The sequence below is a fragment of the Papaver somniferum genome, unplaced genomic scaffold (genome assembly GCF_003573695.1).
Source record: "Papaver somniferum cultivar HN1 unplaced genomic scaffold, ASM357369v1 unplaced-scaffold_76, whole genome shotgun sequence".
In the NCBI taxonomy this organism is placed as follows: Eukaryota; Viridiplantae; Streptophyta; class Magnoliopsida; order Ranunculales; family Papaveraceae; genus Papaver; species Papaver somniferum.
In genome coordinates this window covers 4,088,360-4,094,011 of record NW_020650526.1, presented here as the reverse complement: position 1 = coordinate 4,094,011, position 5,652 = coordinate 4,088,360, and the positions used below count along the sequence as shown (strand labels likewise).

The following is a 5,652-nucleotide window of genomic DNA, read 5'->3' as shown; positions in this document are numbered from 1 at the left end:
AAATTTCAAACGTGATAAGTTAAATGTTCCTTTTGAGTTAGTAGTTTATAAACCAATCATATGTTGTCAAATTACTCACCAAAACTCTTTGTTTTATTAAAATAATTTTTTTTTAATTTCGGCCAACAAAAAATGATAATTTTCTCACCCTTTAACGTGGGATTTTTATTTGTTTGGGCCTTTAAATCTTTGAATATTTTCGTGTTTTTCTTAAACCCTTGAGGCCTTGACTGACCTTCCATATATTATTCTACGTCTTCGTTTATGTAGTGACACTTACTTGGCCATGTCAAGACTCACGGGTCGTGACCTTCAAAGATAAGTGAAATACGGTTGACTGATACTTTTTAATTTTATTTTTCGTTTGACGCCTGAGAGTATCTCCAACAATGTGTGCTACTAATCCTATGCGGAATTTTTATTTAGATCCTTATTTATCGGGTGGTATAAATGTACATGAAAGAATAGTGCTTTTCTCATGAACCATCTCCAGTAGTTTGGGATGTTAGTTTTAGGAATTGGTTTTTGTGGATAAAGATAAATATGATCCATTTTTGCCCATTGGCTTAAAAAAATTTATTTAATAATAATAATTCAAAAAATATTCAGAAAAATGACACGAAGGTCATTCACAAGGTCTAAATAAAACTTTATCTAAGACCTTCATATTTATTTTTACACCCTTCCTACTTTATAGGACCTACTGTTGGAGATGAATTTAATCTAAACGAGGGTCTAAAATTTCATGTGTCAAAAAAAAAAAACTCTCACCCTATGTTGGAGATGCTCTGATAAAGCCACACACAGAACATAGGTTAAAATTGATTGTTGGTGGTGTAAAAAAGAAAAAAAAACATATTGTAGGTGGTGTGCAGTGTATACACATCTTTGTGGGATGGCCAATCATTTTCACCACTTAAGAAGAATCGAGACATTTCCGGACAAATTCTCCACCTCTTTAACCTATTGAGGATAAGTATATGGAACATTACTTAGTTTTTAAGATTTTAAATGTTTCAACAATTTGACACTTGTTTTTCTTGTCATTACCAACTCAGTTATTTACCCGCTATAAATACATAAAATTAGTCTGAGAAAATGCGGGGTACAACAACCATACCCAATTTTTTCGTTCGACAATATATATGGACTAAACTCCAATATAATTCTTAGAGTAACAATTTAATGAAACTCAATCAAAGAAAAATATCAAAAAGCTCTATCTCTTTCTCAACACTATTAATTAATCAAACAAATATGAATTCGTGAACCTGATTGATGTGAGAAAAACTCATATAAAACCAAATACCAATATTCGAATTCAATCAAATTTTATCCAACAAATAAAATTGGATTTATCAACCGTGATTGAAAGCTAAATGTGGCAATTAGATTTAGCAATGACTAAATATAACTAGACGTTATTACAAGGTGAGTCTGCAGCTGAACGCTTATATAAGTAGCGTCTGCAGCTAGATGCTTATATAAGTAGTGTACAATAAGGGGACGATATTAATAGTCCCACTTCCGCCAGCCGCTGTTGAAGAATGTGTTTGCCCAAACGCACTGAATACTATTATAATTCAATGGCCAAAATATTTAGGCCGACCGAACGGAGGTCATGAAGGCAAAGAGTCTCTTCTATGTCATTTTCCCCAAAATGGAACCTAACTCAAATGTCCAATTTGATAAAAAAAAAATCGGTTCTGGCGAGGATTATTTTTTATGGTGAAGCCTTTATACATAATTTCTTAGGGTAATTTGCGTTACCTTCCCTGATAAGATCGCTAATTTGCGTTACCTCCCCTATATAAATAAATAAGATCGCTAATTTGCGTTACCTTTCCTATATAAATAAAATTAACAAAACCTCGTTTTGTCATATGTTCTGTCTAAAGATTCTGTTATTTTTCACATCAGACGTGTACACATGGCAGATCCATTATGAGTTTAATTAATTGACATTAAAACCCCCATATGTATATTACATGTGTCTTCATCGTACTACATCTATGCCCTCACATGTAATATGGACGGCTAAGGATTTTTTACATTTTTAAGCAAGGGTTCATCTTCCACATTCTATCAACATTGAGACACATCCAAAAACCAGACATTAAATAGTTGCAGGGAGAATTTCCATGGTGAGGATTGAGTAAAAGTTAGGGTAGGTTGTTAAATCGTGAATCGAATCGTTTTTCATTTTTAAGAATCGAATCGTATGTTGAATCGCGAGTCGAAGATTCATGGTAAATCTCTAAATACATATATCATATCGGAGTTATAAATTAATAAGTTTAAATATATGTTATTAGTATTATAGATATGAATAATGAAAAATGCATAACATAATTAAGTGTCCAAATCAGTAGTTGGGCACTTAATTAGGTGGATATGGTTCTTGAGTCTGAATATTGTGCTCTGGCGCGAGTTAAAATGTTTTATTTTATTTTTTTTTAATAAAAATCACATGAAAAGAATAGATTTAAATTTATCTGACTAATGAATCGGTGCAAATCGCACGAGTCAAAATGAGAATCGTAGGATTCACAGTCGAACAGATTCATAGTTAAGATTTCAATCGTTTTGGAAAATTTTGAAGCGAATCGTAAGAGTCAAATCGTAAATAAGATTTTAAAAATACTATTATGTTGACTCATTTGTTATTAATTTTATATGATGTGCTAGGAAGAAAAATAGAAGAGTTTCGCCGTCTAAAATTCGAAGAATAGATGAACTAATTAGTTTTTCAAAGACGAATCAATATGAGAAACGATTGAAATCTAATTCTATTTAGATAATTCTCCCAATATTCCCGTTTGAATTTGATTGGTTTTGTTTTAATGGAAACTAGGGTTTACTGATTTGGCGAAATTCATGTATTATGGTTTTTAATCGCTAAAACATGGGTCTTTGATGGGGGATTATCCGAAATTGAATGAGTAATTATAGTGAATGTTTAATTTGAGTAATGTTTGTGGTGAATGTATTTATTTGCCGATTGAATTAATTCTGGCTTGTAATTTTAGTTCGCTTGATTTTGATTTTGGGGTTTCACATCAGTATAGGAAGAAGACATCTTGATTTTTTGAAAATGAAGATGAAGGGAATTAATGATACTGAATATGAGTGCCATAGAGAAAACAAGAAAAAAGGATGAGGATTTTTTATTTTATTTTTTTTTTTGGAAAAAGAGGTATGAAAACCTCAGTACATCATATTACGAATTGTCATTACATCTTGATCCCCGATTTGGATGTTCAGAAAGTTTAATAAATCCCATAATCTATCTTCCGTCCAGATATGCTTAACATTAAAATTATTACAGAATAAAGAGAGTTTTACTTCTCATATGATGTCTATTTTTTTCACTAAAATAAAATCATGGGCTCTAAAGTTAATTTCAAACTTTTTAGTATTTCCAAAATCTTCGCTGATCATGTATCTTTTTCTACGACCTTCGTCATACAATCCCACCAGCAACACTAGAATCGGCTCTGAATCGCTACTAAAGGAGATCATGTGGCCACTCCAATCGGTTGCCAATGGAAAGCTGGTTCCGCTCCTTCCTTTTCTAGCTCCTCTAAGGTTGTGATGTCAGTGGTAAGACCTCTTGCTTCTCTGACTACACCTGTATGATCAACAAGTAGTAGACCAATGCCTGCTTTAGAGTTAGAGTCTAACATAGTCAGGGCAATATGTATTTTCAAAGACATATCGTTTCCCTCTGATTCAGTAGGGTGCTTTTTGATTCTCATAATAACATCATTTATAGAATTATAATAGAGATCATTCATAATGTCATGACCACGCCTATTTACTGTGTTATAACTGTTGATGAATTTGATAATATTGTTTGCAGTTATTACGCTATTTTGCCTTATCTTTGTTAAAACCACATCGCACCTAGCTTTCCATATAAACCAGACTATAATGCTACATAGGAAATGCCATTCAATTTCATAATCTCCCTTGTTTGTGTTTTCAAAGCAATTGGATAACATTCATGAAAGTTGGTTGTACCATTTATAACGAATTCCATATCAAGGTTTAGGTGCATCCATACCTGAGATACATATTGTCAATGTAAGAAAAAGTGAGTTAACGTTTCCTGGTTTTCATTACACAACTTACCCTTGGTATCAATGTCATGGAGTATAGCTACCACTCTCATGCTGTTAGGGAGAATAGAATGGGCCGCCTTCCAAATAAAGATCTTAACCGCCGGAGAAGTCTTCATTTTCCATATCCTATTCTATCTGGGCACAGGGTTGCCATTGGAGTTAATGTGGTCATACAAAGATTTAACAGAGAACATACCTTTTCTGTTTAACGTCCATCTTGGAGTATCTAGTGTTTCTTCACTTGGTATTATAATTTTCCTGATTTGTTATACTGTGTTGCTGTCGAAGCATCTGTTGAGTTTAACAATATCCCATGTTTTTTGGCATGTTATCAGGTCACTAACTCTATTAAGACCCACAATGTCAGTAAGGTTTCTACACAGTGGTGGTTGAATCCATGGGATCCAACAATCCTGCCAAATATCAGAGACGTCATTTTTTTTGTGCAATCCTTGTTAACAATCCCTTCCAAATCCATCTATCACTTTTTTTTTGGTTTACAGTTTATATGAAGTAGATCACAGTGTGGGTAGTATTTTGCTTTCATTATTGTTGCACATAGGGAATATGGATTCTGATTAAGATTCCAGCCCATCCTAGCTATCATAGCTATATTAAAATTCCTTATATTTTTATACCTAGCCCTCATTCTTCAAGAGTTTTACACATAGAAGGCCAATTTTTAAGGAAAATACCTTTTTTCCCATTTTCATTTAAACCCTTTTCATTTTTCCCCACCAATAATTTCTTTGCATTCTACTTATTTGATCACATATTTTAACTGGGATTTTAAAATAATTCATTTGATATACATAGATAGAGGAGGCTACATTTTTAACAATAACCGTTTTACCCGCATTTTTTAAGTTAATACCGTTCCACCGTGTCATTCTACTTCTTAGAGAATCAATTAAAGGTTCAAAACGATGTATTTTAGACCTATTGGTGAAGAAAGGAGCTCCTAAATAGTTATCAGTTAAGGGAATCGTTGTCACTCCTAGAATTTCTCTAACTCTTCTACGAGTACTAGTTTCCTTTTTTTTGCTAAAAAACACCCCTGACTTACTCAGGTTAATGAGTAGTCCAGAGGCTATACTGAAAATTTAAACAAGTTAACCAAATTTTGAAATGAATTTTCACTCACCTTGCAGAAGACTAAACAGTCGTCGGCAAAAGAAGATGGCTCAACGAAGGAGCTTTATGAACTAGTTTTATATAAAAGGATGAGGATTGAATACAATTGTCCAGTATTTCTTTCTTCGCTGTATGTGGATTAATGAAGGTAGTATTCAAAATCATACATTAATTAAAACTTAATTTATGATATAACGGCGGTACTTTTACTCCGCATTCATATCTATTTCATAGGATGAGTGACGACCAATCCGTCTCTAACTAGATGAATGTGTTTCCACAGTGAAAGGCCGAGCAAACACGTAATTATTTTTTTGATAGCAAGGGGTTGGAAGACTCGCTACTCATATTTTCTAACCAAATAGCCGAAGAACAACTTTGTTTTTTTATTCAT

At 33.0% G+C, this 5,652-nt stretch overlaps 1 long non-coding RNA gene across 1 annotated transcript; it reads left to right on the top strand.

Annotated features, from left to right (window-relative positions):
• Positions 1-3,054: 3,054 nt before the first annotated feature.
• On the top strand, positions 3,055-4,573 carry LOC113344336. Its single transcript, XR_003357769.1, has 2 exons — positions 3,055-3,603; positions 4,460-4,573. It is a non-coding gene; the product is annotated as an uncharacterized LOC113344336 (long non-coding RNA).
• Positions 4,574-5,652: the final 1,079 nt, after the last annotated feature.